Source organism: Melanerpes formicivorus, unplaced genomic scaffold, assembly GCF_026170545.1.
Source record: "Melanerpes formicivorus ecotype bairdi unplaced genomic scaffold, bMelFor1.0.p_v2 SCAF_90, whole genome shotgun sequence".
Lineage (NCBI taxonomy): Eukaryota > Metazoa > Chordata > Aves > Piciformes > Picidae > Melanerpes > Melanerpes formicivorus.
In genome coordinates, this window is record NW_027142442.1 from 502,680 (window position 1) to 525,497 (window position 22,818).

Genomic DNA, 22,818 nt, shown 5'->3' on the forward strand with positions numbered 1-22,818 from the left:
AGTGGAGCAATTACAGTTTTCTCTGAATACACTTGTTGCTTTCAAACTAATTTGTGTAATGAAGACCCAAACCTTATGCATATCTATTGTTTGGATTTTGTTTTTCTCTTGTAAGGTAACATGAATAATGGTTGTTGTTTTGTTTTGTGGTTGCATTTTTTTTTTTCAAAGCAGTCTTGTCTGACACTAGCTTTCTTCTCTTACATTGTAGGCACCAATAGAACATGAGGAAATAAAAACTGAATCTCAAGTCCTGCCAAGTTTTCACCAAGCAAGCCTGGTAACATTCTGCATTATCTCGGAATGTTAAAATATAATAAGTTAATAGTGCTTCTATTTGCTTGCAGAGTTGTTAAGATAGGTAGTTCATATTTTAAACTGATAAAACTGGGAAGGAAATTAAATAGTCCTTGAAAACATTTTGGTACTTCACAAAATCCCAAGTATAGCTTTATTTTTCTCTCTTTCCTTTTGGTGTCTCTTGTCCATTTTTTTTTTCATGTGGGGTTGGATTCTCCGACTGCTGGATATAAAGAATTTTGCTTTTATTCAGCAGCATGCTGATTAGAGCAATGGAATTGCAAGGCCTGCATCTCTATTCATCTCTATTTGTGCCCATCATTCTATGCCTTTCATTCAAAATAGTTTTAAAATGAAAATACTTAAGTTTGGTTATGTTTGGAGGATTGATTATATTTCAGAGGCATTAATGACTTTTTTTCTTTAAGGTATCATAGATCTCTTGATGCAGATTTCTGATGCATGTTTCTTCTTACATTTTGCAGTTCTTGCAAGTGCAATTTGTAGAAGAAAGAGAGCAGATCCTTGATAAGAAGTCTCTGTAAATATCATTATTTAGCATTAAACATCTCTACAACTACCTGAAGGGAGGTTGTAGACAGGCGGATGATGGTCTCTTCTCCCAGGCAGCCAGTACCAGAACAAGAGGACACAGTCTCAGGCTGCGCCAGGGGAGGTTCAGGTTGGATGTTAGGAAGAAGTTCTATACAGAAAGAGTGATTGCCCGTTGGAATGGGCTGCCCAGGGAGGTGGTGGAGTCACCGTCATTGGAGGTGCTCAGGAGGAGACTTGATGGGGTACTTGGTGCCATGGGTTAGCTGTTTGCGTGGGTTGGATTGGTTGATGGGTTGGACACGATGATCTTGAAGGTCTCTTCCAACCTGGTTTGGTTTATTCTAATAAAGAGTTTATTCTAACATTGTAGGTCCTTTGTTACTATAATTATTTTGGGAGATGTCGTTAACTGTTGAGAAAATGCCGGGCTTAAGGTAAAATTGATACAACATTCCAATTGCTTCGTGAAATGCATGGATGAAAGAGTAATTCCACGTAAGAAATATTGTACTTGATTAGCTGTCAGGGAGCACAAAAGCATTTACAAACATATATTGTACATTCACCTCTTGTAGCATTTCTTTTACCCCTCAGAAGACACCAGCAGCTCAGAAAGAATCTCAAGCAGCAGAAAGTGAATCTTGGCCTAAAGATGAGCTGTTAACACATAAAAAGCAGGTGAAGCAGGCAAGCAGGTTTTGGACTATTGCTAGATGGTATTAGTTTTCCCATGCTCAAGGTTTCGATGCTTTAGAGCATGCAGAGGTCTGCAAGCTGTTTCCTTACAACCTGCCCTTTCAAAGAAGATTTTCTATAAAACAGGTCTTCATACTGGTCTTGCAACTTAAGGTTAGAGGAAAAAGCAAATTAAGGTTCATTCGGTCAGATGTTGGGTTAGGCTTTTCTTTATGAGATTGGAAAGTAGATTACAAATGAACCAATGTATAAATAGAATCCTAAGCTACATTTTACAAGTGAAAGCCTTCCTGGAAAATGGTGTCATGCTCAATATCCTTTTTGGTTTGTGATGTTTGTCACACTTGACAAAACCTGCCGTGAGGATACCTACTCTAGAAAGCTTACATTTTCAGTAGAGAGCATGTATCAAGTTTATAGAGACAATACCACAAAGGACAAACTTGTTTCTAAGACCAAATAGTGTCTTTTCTCATATGTTGTTTCTAGCAGTCTGATGTTTCAAGGCTATAACCAGAGAATAAAATAATCCCCTAACCCAATTCCTTCTGGAGTTTTGATATAAAAGATTACATTGCCTTAAAGTTATTATATATGCTATTGTAAGTCAGAATAACACTATTTATTATGTTTATGATGGTATAATGAGAAGGACAGCCAAGAATGGGATGTTTCCACTAGGCAGTGTTACTTGCAGAGATTCCAGATAGCCTTGACCTAAACTTAGAATCATAGAGTCATAGAATCAGTAAGGTTGAAAAAGACCTCAAAGATCACCAAGTCCAACCTGTCACCCAAGACCTCATGACTACTAAATCATAAATTAGATGAAGTTGTATTCAAGTTGGATAAGCTACATAAGAGTGATACAGGTGTTGAAAAGGAGATAAAGGGTCCAAAATGAGCAAAGGATGAGAGAGACATGTGTGGGATGCTTATTGATGGCCCATATTTGCAGGTATGCTGTTCCAAGGTCTAGTCACCATGAGGCAGAGGTTCAGTCAAAATGAGAAACCTGATTGTCTAAGGGCCTTACTTCAGCTGCTTCATCAGCTCCTCTGACTGATGGTAGTTTGTCCCTGTTTGTGTCCCATCAGTCTACATGGAGAAAGGGATAAAGAGGCAGGCATGTGCCTAGAATTCCAAAGCATTAGCAAACAATTTTCCTGACCTGTTTTAGGATAGACAAGAACTGAAGATGCACAGAGCTTACTCTGAAGAGCTAAGGAACAGGGGAGCTCTGAGAGTGAGTCACAAAGGGATGACAAAATCTTCTCATCTGTCCTCACACTGCATTCTGCAGTGGGACTGCAGTGGACATGAAGTAGAGCTCTAAGTGACTTGGTCATACTGTCCTGAGCAGTTTCAGTCAGCAGGCATTCTTCCATAGCTACAAAATCATATTTCCTAGCAACTTTTGTGGTAGAAAAGATTATTTCTGTTAGATGAATCAGAGGTCTATTGAAGAAAATGGATGAAAATACAGTTGTTACTTGTTACTGAACTAAATATGTTAAATGATGGAAATAAACAATACACAGCACAATGTTACTGATGGTAATTTTTATGGTATTCAAGAACATAGTAATATAATTTATTACTTTAATATTATATAGTGTTTGCTAACACAATGTTGTTTAGACTCAAGGTGAGGAGGAAGTTCTTCACTGAGACAGTCATTTGTCATTGGAATGTGCTGCCCAGGGAGGTGGTGGAGTCACCGTCCCTAGAGGTGTTCAAGAGGGGATTGGACGTGGCACTTGGTGCCATGGTCTAGTCATGAGGTCTGTGGTGACAGGTTGGACTTGGTGATCTTTGAGGTCTCTTCCAACCTTGGTGATACTGTGATACTGTGAATGTGTTCAAAGAAGGGCCACAAGGATGAGCAGAGGGCTGGAGCACCTCTCCTAAAGAGATAGCCTGAGAGAGTTGGGACTAATCAGTCTGGAGAGGAGAAGGCTCTGAGTAGACCTTATTGTGGCCTTCCAGTATCTTAAGGGGGCTACAGAAAAGCTGGTGAGGGGCTTTTTAGGATGTCAGAGATAGGACTAGGGAGAATGGAGCAAAACTAGAAGTGGGTAAATTCAGATTGGATGTTAGGTAGAAGTTCTTCAGCATGAGGGTGGTGAGACACTGGAACAGGTTGCCCAGGGGGGTGGTGGAAGCCTCATCCCTGGAGGTTTTTAAGTCCAGGCTGGATGTGGCTCTGAGCAACCTGATCTAGTGTGAGGTGTCTCTGCCTATTGCAGAGGGGTTGGAACTAGCTGATCCTTGAGGTCCCTTCCAACCCTGACAATTCTGTGATTCACTACCACATAGTTAAAATATATTATTTATTTGGAAAGTGCAGGATTTCACTTCTACACATGGAAAAAACCATAGAGACAACACTTTAGAAAAAGAGAGAGGAATGGTTTTAAGAACCCATATGTCTAAGTTAAGTGCTCTGACACATCCTTAGCAGAAATATGTGGAGCATCAACAATGTACTATGCATTGGTATTTCTGGAGAACAGTGTTCTCCACTGACTGTTCATTGACATGCTTTTCCTACTTGTTATTTTTGAAATGATTTTACTTTACTTAGTGGACTGCAAGGCTCATGCAAAATCAGGATGAATTGACTGACTGTGCAGATGAACTTGCAAATTTGGTTATACACAAAGCAGATGAAAAAAAAAATAAGGCAGATATTTGCTTTACTTATTGTCATTTTAGGTTACAGCCATAGCTCAATAATGTAAGTGTTTTGATTAAAAGTTTGTGTGTTAGTTCACTGGTATTTATACAAAGAAAAAAACCCTTAATTATGAGATTATATAAATTTTAAATGCCTGTATTATAATAAGTCTATTGGCTCATTCTCTGGTTTCAACCTTAAAGGAAATCCCTTCTACTTAGTCTCTGTATTTCACTAGCAAGAGTGTGTTGAAGTTCCCCTTCATAGAATCATAGAATCATAGGATTAATAAGGTTGGAAAAGACCTCAAAGATCATCAAGTCCAACCTGTCACCCAACACCTCATGACTACTAAACCATGGCTTCAAGTGCCACGTTCAATCTCTTTTTGAACACCTCCAGGGGTGGTGACCCCACCACCTCCCTGGGCAGCACATTACAATGCCTAACAACTCTGTGAAGAACTTTCTCCTCATATCAAGCATAAACTTCCCCTGGTGCAGTTTGAGACTATGTCCTCTTTTTCTGGTGCTGCTTGCCTGGGAAAAGAGACCAACCGCCTCCTGGCTACAACCTCCCTTCAGGTAGTTGTAGAGAGCAATTAGGTCTCCCCTGAGCCTCCTCTTCTCCAGGCTAAACAATCCCATGATCTGTTTCACAACAAAGATGAGTCCCAGAGCTTTGGCTAATGATTTTAAAATAGTAGCTGCTGTAGTTGTCGTTGTGGAGGTTTTCATTTGCCATGTAGGCATCTAAGACATCAACAAATGTTAAGCATGTTCTGTTATTTCTTTCCCCAACCCCCCACTATTTGAGGTTCTGTCTTTAATGTTATGATTATACTTTTTTGTTTTCCTGAATATGCTTTGTTGTGTTATACATTCAACCTCTTAAGTGGAGTTCAGAAGTATCTTTTTTACTGATGGCACTGCTAGTCTGTTTGGGGAAGATGTTGTTTTGCAGGAAAGAGAACTGTGGGAATGGTTAATGTTGGAAGTGACCTCTGGAGGCATCACAATATAGAAAAAAGAAGCATAAGGGTAGAGATTCTGAAGTTGAGTTTTATGACAGAGGTTCAGACTCTTTGGCAGCAGTGATGACTTCAGTAGTTCCTTTTCCTTGCTGTTTGCTCTTGCTCCTGGATTACAGTGAGCTGCTGCCAACAAAATTTCTATGGGGAGGCTCTGCAAAGGGAGTCAGAGATCTAGATTAGTTTCTGTCTTCCCTCCACAGTTTAAAAAACAATAAAATTATTATTATTATTATTATTATTATTATTATTATTATTATTATTATTATTATTATTATTATTATTATTATTATTAACATGGCTAAGTTATGTGATCTATTTCACAGTGTGAAAACCCATTTGTTTGGGGGCACAACTAAGCAGGTGGTGCTCCAATAAATAGGAATGAGCAGCTGTGGGTGGGAACAGTAGGAGTTCCTTGCATTTGTATTCCTGCTGAAATTCTTGTATTTAATAAACATAATGCTGAAGAAACTTTCCTGAAAATGTCATCCTTTAAGCTACACAGAACTGCTTGAATTTGCTTAAAAAGATAATAAAAATTTTAGATGTGTTCATGCTTTTCTAAGTGTAATGATTCTGAACAGTAATATTAATGTTTTGATGCTCTTTTGGCTTATTCTCTTTGCAATATGGATGGAATATAGATGGAGCCAAGCTCTTCTTGGGGATGCCCAATGACAGAACAAGGGCCAGTGGGTGGAAGTTGAGGCATAGGAAGTTCCATGTAAACATGAGGAAATGTTTCTTTTCACTGTGAGGATGACAGAACACTGGAACAAGCTGCCCAGCCGGGTTGTGGAGTCTCCCTCTCTGCAGACATTCAAAAGTCGCATGAATGTGTTCCTGTGTGATCTGGTATAGGTGAACCTGCTCTGGCAGTGGAGTTGAACTAGATGATAGCATAGCATAGCATAGCATAGCATAGCATAGCATAGCATAGCATAGCATAGCATAGCACTAACCAGGTTGGAAAAGACCTTCGAAATCATCAAGTCCAATGTATCATCCAATACCATTTAATCAACTAAACCATGGCACCAAGTGCCTCATCCAGTCTCTTAAACACTTCCAGTGATGGTGACTCCACCATCTCCCTGGGCAGCCCATTCCAACGGGCAATCACTCTCTCTGTGAAGAACTTCTTCCTAACATCCAGCCTAAACCTCCCCTGGTGCAGCTGGAGACTGTGTCTTCTTGTTCTGGGTTTTCTGGCTGCAGTCTCCCTTCAGGTAGTCATAGACAGCAATAAGGTCTCCTCTGAGCCTCCTCTTCTCCAGGCTAAAATTGTTCGAGGTCCCTTCCAACCCCTAACATTCTGTGGTTCTATGCAATATAATGAAACACAGTAATCTTATACACTAGTCATAAATGCAATTTAGGCAGGGAAATTTTCTGTTGTCACCCTCCCCTGCTTATTCTATATCCTGAATTGCTGTGTGTGCTGCTGTGATCTGCACAGCAACAACAGTTCTAAGCTATTCTAGTTTAACTGAATTGTACTTTCTGATGGTCAGTGTTGCTTCTGCGCCTTTGCTCCTTGTTCTACTCCAGAGGGGGAGTAAAAATAGCCACATAACTTATTAGTTTGTAACTTATCTTCTGTTCATGGACTTTTTAGGCTCTGTCCTTGGGTCTGCTATATAGGTGGAAGGAAAAGCAGTATCAAAAATGAAACCAGAAAGAGCCACAGGAGGAACACCACTTGCAACAACTTTTGGCTCCTCATGCTTCAGCTGTCAAGTAATTTTAAAGTCTTATTTCATTATTATTGTAAGAAAAGTACTTAAAATATATTATTAGTGCATAGCATGATACCTAGCTTTGGAGAAGAAATAATGTCATCTCCCCCAGATTTGCTCTGAACGCTAGCAATTGCTAATCTAAATGATTGAGTTTGGTATCTGCAGCTTTATTTATCTCCTTGAAATCGTTCTGGTTTGTGATGTTTAAAATCCAGAGGGCCAGCTCAGTCCTCCTACATGCAGATGAAACTTCTCTTGACTGCAGCACAAACTGAAGTTGCTTTTGTGGGGGTTGAATTTATCCATACAATTCCAAGCGGTAATCTAATCAAAATAATTAAAAACAAACAATGGAAAATACCACAAATTTAATATAAGCAATGCCAGCTGTAAGTCATCATCTTTAAATAGAGAAGATGTATTAAAAATTCATTAACTTGAATTTGTATTACAGTCAGTGCTTGCCTGAAATTCAGGAGATTTTACATGGAGAGCTGTAATTTAAAGACAACTGCTTAATACCTCGCTCTTGTCATAGGTTGTGTCTGTCATTATGTAGCAGAAGTGCAGCTTGCAAAAGCAGTATAGACCATGTTCTAATTTAACTGATCCTGTCCATCCCATGTCAAGTGAGACTCTTTAGTTTTATGGTCTTACAAAATCTGATAATAAGATGTTTATAGATAGCTTTGTTTAGATGTGCTATAGGTTGCTTCTTCACTTCTCTATTGAGAAACGGGAGAAAAAGGAGATGCTTTAATTATTAGCTTTTGTTGTTCTTAGGGTCCTGAAAGGTCTACTGGACAGAGAAGAGAGCCTTTTTATGGCAGGCCTAAAGTTTGTAAATGGATAATACTTCCAATTAAGTAGCTGAAGAATAGTCATGGGAAAAGAATGCTCAAGTTTATGAAACAGTCAAATTGGCATTTAAGTGACCCTTTGCATGCCATTGCTTATCTGCATTGCTTAAAGATCATTTGGTTAGCAAGATTATATATTAAAACAAATAGTGTCAACAGACAATGAGTGTTTTACCTTCAATAAATACTTACTGTCAGATTATCAATGGTGCAGAAACTGCACAATTTTCTAAAAACCCTGTATTTAGTGCATTAAATGAAGCTAATGTAGGCCACACACAGAGTATTGTTTTTTCACGTCCCCTTTTTTTCAGGGAATGATAAATAGTCTGTTTTAGGAGAGTGTGTGCTGTAAAAACATTCACCTTTACCTGCAGCATGCCCCAAATATTTCGGTTTACATTGATAAAGCAGTCAGCTCATTCAGTGAAATGATAAACTCCTGTACGAGAAGAGCAGGAACAATAATGCAATTAAAATCACAGTCAGCTGCTTCTTTTTAATCTCAATGCCAAAACTTAAAGAAAGCGTTCCTAGATAATTTGGAAGTTGTTTTGTAAGTTCAGAATTAAACTTGGTCATTTTTCAAAGAATTCTGTGGTAAGTGCCTTGCAGAGAAAGTGATCTGTGTTAGACCATCCTGATGTAAACTTCTCTAAATGGTAGTGAAGATTACATACACTCTATTGAGTTAAAAAATGTGTGAAGCATTTCTTTGACATTAGAAATTAATGTCATCTGCTTATTAAAGCAGTGATCTCTGACTTCACACTCCAAAGCAGTTACTTGTTTCCATTTGTGCTGTAAATGTGCTCAGTTAGTTAGCTAGCTCCTTGGGGTTAAAAGAGGTTTGCTGTAAGCACGCCTTAAATCCTAATCAGTCTCATGCATTGTGTGAGTGACTTGCTTTTAAAACTGGATATTTCATTTTTGTTTAACTTGCCCATTTTATTTCATAACCTTGACCCTGTTCTCATTTGGCCAAAAATGCTGCTGATTTCAGTAGAGACTTTGGATTGTAAGATCTGGTGAAACTGTGTTATTGAAGCACAAAGTAACTAGGTTCTTTTCTCCCTGTTAAAATAGCATGGCTTGGAAAAGAAAGAATATTTGGAGGAGTTTTTAGTAACATGTAAGGACCTACCGACACGCTTTCCTGTTGGATTGTCATATGCTTAGAAACTTAGACTCAAAACTATATTAAGGTAGCAGAGATATATCTGGTGTACACTTGATGTGGGAGTTTCTTGTTTATGAGTCAAATTTCTGTCATTAGACTGATTTTATATTTTTTTCCCCCTTTGTGTGTGTGTTTTTAATCTTTGCCTTTTTTTGTTGGTGTTATTTCTCCAGAAAATGTAAGCAAATACAGAATATTGTGGCAACTTGAATATGTATTATGGGATGAATATGTATTACGGGATGAATCAGTCTTGTGGTTTTCCTTCTTTGATTTCATAGTTCTTGCTGACTTCCCCTTTATAGTAACTCCTTATACCACAAGGCTTAGCTGTGCAGCAATACAGAAACCCGAGCTGCTGAAAACGGCTCAGGAGAACCTCAGAGAACCAGTCAAAGCTGCCAACTATTGAGTGGCATTTTAACCATTTTAAGTTGGAATTTTCTCTTAAAATTTGAAGGCACTTAGGAACTTTGACTCAAAGCAGCACATGTTTGGGGAGCCATTTCTGTATCTTGTTTTTTACATCTCAGACAGTTTCCATCCACCGCTCTGCAGATCGTAACCGCACGTTAGACATTTATTAACTATGTGGAGTTCAGACAGTAGCTGGAGACCGTTTTTAGAATTTGATCCATGGCCTGTGGAAGTCAATAGACTTTCATCAGCTTCAGTACAGCTTAGATTGGAGAGTTTGAATGGCAGAATTTTTTTAGTTATTAACTTTTCAAAGATAGTCAAAGACCTGCTGCTTCCTCTAAGATCAACAGCCGAACTGAAAAGCTAGGAAGAAGTTCAGGTGATAGCAGGTCATAAAACTAGTTTGAAATTTTAAGGGTATTTTCAAGGTACTCTATCTCGGCAGAGAGTTGGCAGCTGAATGTACATGTAACATTTTAACATTTATTCAGCTGTAAATCTGCATTATTGGGTTTAACTTTTCAGTGCAGCAAGTGCAAGCTCTACTTAAGCTGGGACAGTAAATTGTGACTGCTGCACTTATTTGTCTTTTCACTTGAAAATTATTACCCACATTTCAGCTTCTAGGTTTAACTTTTCAGTGCAGCAAGTGCAAGCTCTACTTAAGTTGGGACAGTAAATTGTGACTACTGCACATTTCACTTGAAAATTATTACCAACATTTTAGCTTCTACCTGTTTTTCTAACTAGTGTTGTCTCTATTTTCAGTAGAAATTACCAGGCCCTTTATACCAATTATTTTTTGTTAGCAGTTTATATCCTATGGCCTGATGTATGTCATCATGTAGTATTTGATAAAGTGTGTACTTGGAAATCTAGAGAATGGCTGTCACAATTCTTGATTTCTTTGTTTTTCTTTGTAACATTTACAGGCATTCACCATCTATGTACTGTTCTTCTGGTTTTATATTGCCTTCTTATTTACAACTGGTTTCTAGACTTTATCATACTTCAGAAGAGGCCAGAATACAATTTTTACAGCAGAAGAATGGATAATGAGGAGTAACAACCAATGTGTTCCAAGTAAATATATTTGAAAGAGCAAGACAAAAAGGATGATTTAATTAATTTTGTAAGTGAAAAGATTAGATGTGGAGAAATAACATTCATGGAGTTTCAGTACTTAGTAGCTTCAAATAAGTGGCAAAACAAAAATAATTGGAAAAACAAGAGAGCCTTATTTGGTAGATGTCTTCTAAAGCAGAACAAACGTCCTAGAAGATTTGTATCGTGCTTAGAATGTAAAATGTTTTGTTTGCCCTTCAATGTACATCACATTTTGGTAGACATATATATTATATGTCACATTTTATGTTATAAATAGATGAATATTTATACTTCAGTCTACTCACATGAGAAATCCTACTGCATTAACAGCAAATGGAGCAGGCTTTCTGTGAATGCAAAAGTCTGGAATAGTAAAAGGTTTAATGTGCACACCCACTAGCTCTTTATCACAGAGACAATCTTACCTCAATCCTGATTCTACAAGCACTTAGGAAGAAGCATAACTTTTGAGTGTAGTTCTGTTGAGCAACGTTAAGCACATACAGAACTGGGACCTAGATAAAGTTGCAGGCAAAAGTATGCCTTGCGTATGTAAAAGGCAGCCATGTGATAACTGCAGCATCCTGCATCTGCAATGAATGAGTAGCTGCAGTAGACCAAAACATGTAGTAGTTCATTTTTCTGAGGTTGATGCAGCCTGTAAAAAGAGATCTGTAAGAATATTCATTCTATAAGAAGTATTAAGGAAATGTAAATGGATTTTGTAATAAAGCTACTCAGTTTGATTATGTTCTTATATTATCAACTTTTATTTGGTGGTAATGGATTCCGCCCCCCCCCCCCCCCCCCCCCCCCCTTTTGTTTATTTTAATGTGTTTTGCAGTAAAATAATATCCATGTGAATGAATATGAAGCATATTCTTTTCTCTTGCTTATTACTTTGGTTACATTATTGCTTTTTTTGGGGTGCCTTTCTAGCTCATATAACAACATCAACAAAATGGGAGCCTTAATACTCTCCTGTTTTTCCTGTGTTGTTGCTGTTGGTTTTGACTTTTTTTCCCAGACTGGTAGTTTGGTGCTTGTAGTTTGTGTTTCACCAGCTCCAGAAATAGGAAATCACTGCTCACAAATTCTGCAGTGATCTAAAGAATGGTGGGGTGGTTAGGAAGGATAAGGCCAGGTCAGTTTTACAGGGCAATTTTTGTAGCTTGTTAACTTGGGCTCACTTGGAAAACATGCATTTTAGTGCAGCCAAATGCAAGGTCATAAGGATAAGAATAGGGAATTAGGGTCATCCTTTGTAGGAGGGGAGATTGTATCCTGAAAAGCAGTCATTCTGAGAGGAGCTTTATAGTCTTGACAGATAAGAAACAGAAAATGGCTGTGTAATGCTCTCTAAAGTTTAAATTAAACATGTTTACCTTAAAATAAAGGAGGTGAGACATTAGCAACAACATATATAAAAAATTTTGGGGTTAGAAATTCCATTCAGAGCTTTCCTGTTCCAGGTAGGTGCACTAACAACTGAAACAGTCATGTCACCGCTTGTTCTTTCTCGGCTGCGTGACTTTTGCATTCTTTTCTGCTCAGCAGCACAACTTCCTGTACCAAGAATGGTCAAATAATCTAATAGTGAATGAGGTCTGAATCCTCAGATAAGCAAAAAATTTGCATTTCCTGGCTCTGTGCTTCAATAATGAATTATCATAAAGAGGTGGAAATTGCCACTGTGCATTTTTTCCCCTGTCTTATAAAAGAAGCAAAAGAAAAAAACAAACCACCTTGCCCTTCCTTGAAAGAAGAGGTGCATCCACTCTTAAAAGAGGGATCCATGTTCTGGATTTGAAATGAAGGTAAATTTCTGCCTGCACCCCCGGAAAAAAATCTTCATTCCAGAAGGAGTCAGCAGATTTCCTGTTGGCCAAATCTGTGATTCTTCTTCCATGTGAAGGTTTGTAGGAATGTTGCGCACTTAATGCACTTGACAGAAGGTCCCAAATACCATTCAAAGGGAGCAAGCAGAAGAGCCTACTCCTGTACACTATCACATAAAAAAATGTCTAGTAAGACATTTTAAAAGACCATTATATTGGTTTTACACAAAAGGTACAGAGTTGATTTGAATGTTACCTGCAAGGTATGAGCATTTGCTGAAAGAAAACATAACAGATTCAGCAATTGGGATTTTAGCCTAGATGAACTGATAGGAGTTACAAGATTTCCATGTATAACAATGGAAAGTAATTTCAGAAGCTTCTGAAATTGGTTACAGCCTTCAAGTCAAAACTGGATTTCTTTAAGGTATATCCTGAATTTCACCCAGAAAATTGTGAACTGGATGCAGGAATACTGATGAAATGTTATTATTTGTATTGTTACCTGTACTCAGCATTGGTTGGGGCACACCTTGAGTACTGTGTCCAGTTCTGGGCCCCTCAATTTAAGAAAGATGTTGAGTTGCTGGAAGGTGTCCAGAGAAGGGCAGCAAAGCTGGGGAGGGGTTTGGAGCACAAGCCCTTTGAGGAGAGGCTGAGGGAGCAGGGGTTGCTTAGCCTGGAGAAGAGGAGGCTCAGGGGAGACCTTATTGCTGTCTACAACTACCTGAAGGGAGGTTGTAGCCAGGTGGGTCTGGTCTCTTCTCCCAGGCAAGCAGCACCAGAACAAGAAAACACAGTCTCAAGCTGTGCCAGGGGAGGTTTAGGCAAGATGTTAGGAAGAAATTCTTCCCAGAAAGAGTGATTTGCCATTGGAATGTGCTGTCCAGGGAGGTGGTGGAGGCACTATCACTGGAGGTGTTTAGGAAGAGACTGGATGGGGTGCTTGGTGCCATGGTTTAGTTGATTTGATGGTATTGGGTTATAGGTTGGACTCAATGATCTCAAAGGTCTTTTCCAACTCGGTTAATTCTATTCTATTCTATTATTCTATTCTGTTATTCTATTCTGTTATTCTATTCTGTTATTCTATTCTATTCTATTCTATTCTATTCTATTCTATTCTATTCAGATCATCAGATTGGGGAATCATGATGCCTCTCTCTAACTTTAAAGTATTAATCCATAAATCACTTTATGAAAGTTTTTAGTCTTTGAATTATTTTGGTGTAGTCAAGGTTACCCTAACCATCAAGGGCGGCATTATTTCAGAGTATAGGATTAGTCCCTAATGTTTCTCTTTAAGTTTTGTGAGCTTCTGCTTTTGTCAGGAATTTGGGTAGCATATGAATACCATTTGTGGCCATAATAGGACTGTTTGCTTTTGATTCAGCAGCATGTTCTGTCTTTTGGACAGATATAGACAGAGAATAGAAGGACTCAATGACAATAAGGGTGCTGACTAGCACTGTAAGCAGGGTTTTCAGCATACCAGTTACCCACCCCTTAACTGTTTTACATGTCCTGGTGAAAGAGTATTTAAGGAAACTCTGAGAGAATAAATCAATGCCTGCAGTGAGCTCTTCTCAGGTGTGAGAGGAAGCATGAGGTTGGGCAAAAAGTTGTTGAAAAGGAAAAAAACCTGCAAACTTTTGAAGTCAGTGATGGAGTCAGAAGGCACAAAAATGGAGTTGTTATCACTTTAGTGATGTAAAGATGACGAAAGGGAAAGGCTGTGAAGACTTTGACAGCAGAAGAACATCTTGTATTTGAATGAGCATCTTTTTTCCTATTAGTTCAAAGTATGAAATAATCAAAAGAAGCAGCTACCATCTTTACAGTAGCATTTTGAATGCATGTGAACAGAGCAAAGTGATGCCTGTCTAGGCTAATGCAGCAGGTGAGATTAGGTACTAGATTTCATCTTTGTAGAAAGATTAGAAAAAATCTTTGTTTTTAGAGTGTTGTGAATGATACCTGTGTCCTGAGTCTGAATGATGAAATATTAGCCATGCTGATGAAGAAAGTAAGTAGTAGAAAGACCATGAGGGTTGAAAAGGGTGGAGGCTCGTAAGACTCACCTTTCAGCCTTGTTGAGGTGTCACTGTCAGCTTGACATTGGTAAGAGGAAGATCATCTGATATTTTTGTTAGTGCAGAACAGAGTGATGAATTATACTCTGATTCATTACCATGGAGAGGGAACTTTTACACAGTCTTTGAGTAGAACATTACTGGAAACAGAGTGCAGGAAGAAAAGAAGAGAGGACAGAACTTCTTAAAATACCCAGGAAGCTGAATGAGTTGGATGAGGGTGGTGCTAGGAGAGATGAATTGTAGAAGATTACTGGAAACAGAGTGCAGGAAGAAAAGAAGAGAGGACAGAACTTCTTAAAATACCCAGGAAGCTGAATGAGTTGGATGAGGGTGGTGCTAGGAGAGATGAATTGTAGAAGCTGTGGGAAGATGAGATTTAAAGAAGAGAATGGTTTCATTTTCAAGAAATAGCTGACAGTTTGAGGAAACTTGAGGCTGAGCCTGATCTTTAAGAACCAGTAGACATTTGGGGGAAGAAATTTTTACACAGAGGGCTACATTCCCCAGGGATGCAGAGATTTAAAGTTTAAAAACACCGAAATTCCTTTTTGAATTCGTTTAATCCTCGAAATCTGGAAAACTAAATTCATTGGAGCACTGCCATCTAGTGGCACCGCTTACCGTCATCTTCTGGTTTTGAAACTGGTTGCCTTATGTGAGCCTTGGAAGTCAAAGGCATCATTTACCTAACACTAATTTAGGTCTGTTTAATCTGTTCACCTTTCACTGCTGGTCAGTTCCCTGAATTTAGCTAATTTCACAAACGCAAATGACCAGCAGGACGATGGAGCATCTGCCACATGGGAACAGGCTGTGGACAGTTAGGGCTGTTCAGCCTGGAGAAGAGAAATGTTCCAGGGAGAACGTATAGTGGCCTTCCAGTACCTGAAGGGGGCTACAAGGAAGCTGGGAGGGGATTACTTACAAGTACTCCCCTTGTAGTGATAGGATGAGAGGGGATGGATTGAAGCTTGATAAGGGTAGATTTAGACTGGATATTTGGAAGAAATTCTTTACAATGACAGTGGTGAGACACTGGAAGAGGTTACCCAGGGAGGTTGTGGATACCCCCTCCCTGGAGGTATTCAAGGCCAGGTTGGATGGGGCCTTGAGCAACCTGACCTAGTGGAAGATGTCCCTGCCTATGGCAGGGGATTTGGAACTAGATGATTTTTAAGGTCCCTTCCAATCCAAAACATTCTATGAATCTATGTGAAGGCAAACATGATTTCAGATTCAAATAACTTTATCAACTGTTTAAATAGCAATAGATCCATCTTTATTTTTTTGTACTTGCTCTGAGTTCTTCTGTGAAAGAATCTTGTTCAGCTGTAACAAAGTCTAAAGAAGCCTACAGGGGTAGGATTTTATGGTGGATCAGATCAAGAAAGCAATCATTTTCTTACTTTAAAGCCTTGTCTGCTCTGTGAAAAATATCTAGAGTCTTAAAAATATATATAGCTTTTCAATGGCTTAAAAAAGATATATAACTTTTCAATCATGTCCACAGAAAACATCTTTTGGAGCAGACTGTTTCAGTTTGTCAAGATGTAAACGTCCCAAAGTCAACTGCAAGTCTTTCCTGGGACTGACAGTGTTAAATTTGTTTCATCAGATAGCAAAGATGCCTTGTGTTTGCTCTCCTGTTTAATCCTGACACACTCTGCAGGCATCAGTTACCTGAGAGTTTAAAACGCTACTTTTCTAGCCATGAAGACAAGTATTAAGCTGACTATATTTTTATGAAGTCAAACCTGTTCCTGAGAGATGCCCTACAAAAATTTCAACAGGATTTGTAGCTTCATGTTAGGTTTGCTGGGATTCCTTCATGCAGGAATGCCTGCATCTCCCTGAGACATTCTGATATACAGTTTTTTGCCAGCAGATGGAAACAGAATATTATGAGATGAGCAATATTATTACCTGGAGCTTTCCTCTATGTTTTCCAGAAGTGAGAAGTCTGAATGCGCTTTTGCATTGATTGGTTATTGTAAACTCCTTGAATTTATTTAGAATAAACCAAACCAGGTTGGAAGAGACCTTCAAGATCATCGTGTCCAACCCATCAACCAATCCAACCCACCTAAACAACTAACCCATGGCACCAAGTACCCCATCAAGTCTCCTCCTGAAAACCTCCAATGACGGCAACTCCACCACCTCCCTGGGCAGCCCATTCCAATGGGCAATCACTCTTTCTGTATAGAAATTCTTCCTAACATCCAACCTGAACCTCCCCTGGCGCAGCTTGAGACTGTGTCCTCTTGTTCTGGTACTGGCTGCCTGGGAGAAGAGACCAACCTCCGCCTATCTACAACCTCCCTTCAGGTAGTTGTAGAGAGTGATAAGATCACACCTGAGTCTCCTCCTCTCCAGGCTGAGCAACCCCAGCTCCCTCAGTCTTTCCTCATAGGGCTTGTGTTCCAGACCCCCCACCAACTTTGTTGCCCTTCTCTGGACTCATTCCAGCAAGTCAACATCCTTCCTAAACTGAGGGGCCCAGAACTGGACACAGTACTCGAGGTGTGGCATAACCAGTGTGGTGTGCAGGGGCAGAATTGAAAACTACTTGTGACAAAAATGCTCTAAGAAAGGGCCATCATTTTTCACCTTGTTCACTTAAACATATAATGAAATATAGTAATAAATATAATGAAAGCTCATGGGTTGAGATAAGGACAGGGTGAGATCATTCCTCAGTTACCGTCACAGGCAAAACAGACTCAATTTGGAGGAAGAAAGAATCAATTTAATTTATTGCCAATCAGTTTAGAGCAGGATAAGAAGAAATAAACTCAAATCTTAGAAGCAGTCCACCCCTCCCCACTTCCCAGGCTCAACTTCACTCCTGATTTCTTTTACCTCCTCTCCTCCAGCTGCACAGGGAGACAGGGGACAAGGGTTGAACAGGGTTAATCACATATTGCCTCTGCTGCTCCTTCTTCTTCAGATGGAGGACTCCTCACACTCTTACCCTGCTCACTGTCCCTCCCACAGGATATAGTCCTCCATGAACTTCTCCCATGAAGTTCCTTCCAGTGGCCTACAGTTCTTCCATGAACTGCCGCAGCATGGGTCCCTTCCATGTGGTGCAGCCCTTCACTCTAATGTGGGTTCTCCCCAGGGTCACAAGTTCTGCCCGCAAACCTACCTTCTCCACTGTAGCCTTCTCTCCATGGGTCCACAGCTACTGTCAGGAGCCTGTTCCAGCTCCACAGGCTACAGCTGAATATCTGAATATCTGCTCTAATGTTAACCTTCATGGGCTGCAGGGCTACAACTTGCCTCACCATGGTGTTCACTGTGGGCTGCATGGGATTCTCCACTCTTGTGCCTGGAACACCTCCTCCCCTCCTTCCTTGACCTCAGTGTACAGAGAGTTGTTTATCTCATATATTCTCACTCCTTTTTCTGGCTGCAGTTTGTTGTGTAGGGTTTTATTCCCTCCCCTCCCCCCCCCCCTTCTTAAATATATAATGATCCTCGAGGTCTCTTCCAACCTTAGTTATACTGTGATACTGTGATACTGTGATAATCACAGAGGAGCTACTACCATTGTTGATGGGCTTGGCTTTGACCAGTGGCAGGTCCATTTTAGAGGCAGATGGCATTGGCTCTGTTGGACACAGGGGAAACTTCTAACAGCTTTTCAATGAAGCCACCCCTGTAAGCCCTCTTACCAAAAACTACCAAAAGCTCATCACATAAACCAAGCATATTTTAAGGATTGCTTTTCTGTGTCCAAATGTACTTCAGCAGGCATTTGGTTTGTTAAATCAAAGGTCTGGTTCTCAGTTATGTTGAGGCCCCTCTGTTTACACAGTATTCTGATCATACATTGCAATTACCATAAAAGCAAATCAAGGCTATAGCAGATACACATCTGACAGTGAAACTGCAATTAACAGAAGTTAGTTGCATGAATGCACAAAGAAACTTCATTATTCGTGTAGTGTTGACCGAAAAACTACTCCCAAACCGATGAACACCAGTAGATGTCAGTGTTGGCATATGCCAATATGCTCAGAAGAGTCAAATGTTCCATGTAGTGCTCATTTTTATCTAAGAATAGAATAGAATAGAATAGAATAGACCAGACCAGGTTGGAAGAGACCTTCAAGATCATCTCGTCCAACCCATCAACCAATCCAGCCCACCTAAACAACTAAACCATGTCACCAAGCACCCCATCAAGTATGTGTATGGACACCTGAAAATATGAAACTGAGTGTTTTTGTTGTTGTTCTTTTATATGTATATATATTACATATTTCACCACTTAGTGTGTTCCAGTCTTGTAATTGCTGATACAGTAAAAACAATAAAAATGAGAACTTATTGTACTATAAAACAAACTATAAGAACACCACAAAATGTAAGCAAACTTTTACTCTCTGTTAAATAGAAATATTCATTATAATTTTATATACAAATACTGTAAAATATCTGTTTAAGTTGTAAATGTTAGTAGTTGTTGCTACTAATCTCTAAAATAGGTTTACTGTCTTGGTTGAAGTAATGGTAGAATCATAGAATCAGTAAGGTTGGAAAAGACCTCGGAGATCATCATGTCCAACCTGTAACCCAAGACCTCATGACTATTAAACCATGGCACCAAGTGCCACGTCCAATCCCTTTTTGAACACCTCCAGGGATGGTGATTCCACCACCTCCCTGGGCAGCACGTTCCAATGGCTAACAACTCTCTCTGTAGACAACTTTCTCCTCACCTCAAGCCTAAACTTCCCCTTGCGCAGCATGAGACTGTGTCCTCTTAGATTCTTCAGCTCTGAATTTCCCTTTAAAGGGGACAGGAGCAAAAGAAATACAAGCAGAAGAGTTTTTACAGGATTTTAAAAAAGCATCTATAAAATATATGTATCTGTATCTATATATCTATATCTATCTGCATGTATATATATACCCTTGAAAGAGCCCAACACAGAGCCACAAAGATGATGGAGTGGAACATTTCCTTTATGAGGAAAGGCTGAGGGAGCTGGGGCTCTTTAGCTTGAACGAGAGGAGACTGAGGTCTGAGGTCATTAATGTTTATAAATATGTGAAGGGCAAGTGTCAGTGTCAGGAGGATGGACCTGGACTCTTCTCAGTGGCATCCAATGATAGGACAAGGGGCAGTGGGTGCAAGCTGGAGCATAGGAGGTTCCACATGAACATCAGAAAAAACTTTCTCACTGTGATTGTGGCAGAGCACTGGAACAGACTGCCCAGAGGTTGTGGAGTCTCCTTTTCTGGAGACATTTAGAGACTGGATGGGGCACTTGGTGCCATGGTTTACTTGATTAGATAGTGTTGGATGATGGGTTGGACTCGGTGATTTCAAAGGTCTTTTCCAACCCGGTTGCTTAGCCTGGAGAAGAGGAGGCTCAGGGGAGACCTTATTGCTGTCTACAGCTACCTGAAGGGTGGTTGTGGACAGGAGGGGCTTGGTCTCTTCTCCCAGGCAACCAGCACTAGAACAAGAGGACACAATCTCAAGCTGCACCAGGGGAAGTTTAGGCTTGAGGTGATGAGAAGGTTCTTCACTGGGAGAGTAGTTAGCCATTGGAATGGGCTGCCCAGAGAGGTGGTGGAGTCACCATGCCTGGAGGTGTTCAAGAAGGGATTGGATGTGGCTTTAGTCATGAGGTCTGTGGTGACAGGTTGGACTTGATGACCTTTGAGGTCTCTTCCAACCTTGGTGATTCTGTGATTCGGTATTGTTTCATTTTCTACAATAATGAAGTTTCTGATAATGATTCTTAATTACCACTTGCTATTTTATTCTCTTAGTGTCTTTATGAATTTGCTGAAAGCTACATTTGCATATCTTTTCTTCCACTATGCTATGCTGGCAGTGCTTTCTCTTAAAATGCCATAAAGCATTTCTTATGTTTAACAAAGTCCACTTTAGAAAATGCTCATGCTTTGGGGTTTTGAAATGTTTTGAATGCAAAACCTTCTCCATGCTTACATTACTGTGAGAGTTCAGGTGCTCATGTACAAGGCCATGCACTTTACACCTTTCTGTGTCAAAGATTACAGAGAAATAAGCACTTCACAACCAGATCACAACCTTGTGTAAGAGATGTATGTGTCTTCAGGCACAAAGAGGTTATAGCTGTTTATGTATACTTGTGGAAGGATCATTTTTTGGTGTTCAGGCGGGGATTGGACCTGGCACTTAGTGCCATGGTTTAGTCATGAGGTCTGTGGTGACAGGATGGAATTGCTGATCTTTAAGGTCTCTTCCTACCTTGGTGATTCTGTGATATATTTTGGAATTATCCAGTTTGGAATTGTCCAGCAGAGATGAAAAAATGTTGGTAATCCTTTGCCTACAGGCTGACTGTGCCATTGGATTCAGTAACTGGAAGTCATGAAGTCTGCACTAAATGATTGTATTTTATTCCATGTTTACTTATGGGCCTACTGGAAACATCTCTTTTACTGCAAAGGAGATACTGTTACTAGGATACAAGCAGATCTGTTAACAACAATTAAAACCAGATAAAGCACATACACATTCTCAGAAGGAAGCAATATTCTAATTGGAAATTCTGCTTGTGGTGATGTTGCATGACCATTTCTTTTGGTCTGAGATGCCCAACATGTGACTAATATCATTTAATGCAGTGTGAATATGACACTTTTAAGGAGTATCTGGCTTAAAAGGTGCTCACTGGAAAAATATCTCAATGCACAGATTAAACTTACTTGGTCATCAACAGTGTGTTCTGAGATTGGAGAGCTTGCTGCATATCTATGGATTATGTCCATTGACTGTGCTTGTTCTTTAGCATTATTATAAACAAGTACAATGAATGTTTCCAGGGATTTTTGGGCATCTGGCAATGGAGTGGGCTTAAGATATCCAGAAATCCAGACAAATGTAGTCCTTACTTCACTCTGGAAAAGGTAGGGTTGGTTTTTTTTTGGTGGGCTTTCGGGTTTTGTTTGTGAAAATACAGATATCTTTGAACATTAGCTTTGGTTTTAAAATCAGAATGCATCTGAAAGTTTCATCCATATTAGACTCAGACTAATTCAGATGTATTTTGCTTTTGATTTTATTTACAGACAGGACATTTACTGAGAGGATGCCAATCCTTGCCTGATTTTTCTGGCAGTAAGATCTCAGAGGTATTATCTGAAGGGGGCCTACAGGAAGGCTGGGGTGGGACTTCTCAGGATCTCAGGTAGTGATAGGACTAGGGGGAATGGAATGAAGCTGGAGGTGGGGAGATTCAGGCTGGATGTGAGGAGGAGGTTCTTCACCATGTGAAGCCCTGGAATGGGTTGTCCAGGGAGGTGGTTGAGGCCCCATCCCTGGAGGTGTTTAAGAGCAGGCTGGATGAGGCTCTGTCCAGCCTGATCTAGTGTGGGGTGTCCCTGCCCATGTCAGTGGGGTTGGAACTAGCTGATCCTTGTGGTCCCTTCCAACCCTGACTGATACTATGATATTTGTTCCTGAAATGTGATTTTGTAGAAGAAATTCTTCCACTGACCTGACCTGGCCTGATTATTTTCCTATCACATGCAAAAATGAGTCTCAATGGCCTTTTTTTTTTTCCAAGTTGCATTGGCCAGGAGAGCATAGCTGAGTAATGAGAACCCCTCTTAACTTTACAGGCATTTGGGTAGAGATAAGTGTGATTAGCCTGTAACCTAGCTAACCTGAAATGTGTGGAGCAATGTAGCTGAGTAAAGATATGTGGTATCAGGTCCTTGGATTTCAGAAATATTAGGGCACCAATGTTGTCAAATTTCCAACCTGTGAAGTGCTTCCATGGCCACAGAAGTTATGTGAGCTGTCTCACAAAATACATAAAGCAGCAATAAAGGGTGCAGATTTTACACTTGTGCAAAGATGACCTTGATTGCATTACACTAGTAATACTTTATTAATAGATTTGATTCTGAGGAGGAATTTGAGGACTATGTAGCTATTTGAACCTTCTATGTAGTTCATAAAGACCAGTTTAAAATGTTGTGACCCTGTTATTTTCAAGAGAGATGTGAACCTCAGAATCAGACTGTTAAGGGTTGGAAGGGACCTCCAGAGATCATGGAGTCCAATCCCCCTTGCCAAAGCAGGATCACCTAGGGCAGGCTGCACAGGAACACCTCCAGGTGGGTTTCGAAAGTCGCCAGAGAAGGAGAATAACCTGGAAGAGGCTGCCCAGAGAGGTTGTGAAATCTTGTCCTGTGGTTCTAATAAATACATCAACTAAATAATTCTTATCAGATATCTCTAAACATGCACTGAAATAGTGCTTCTTCAACTCTAATTAAAATTTATTCTAAATGA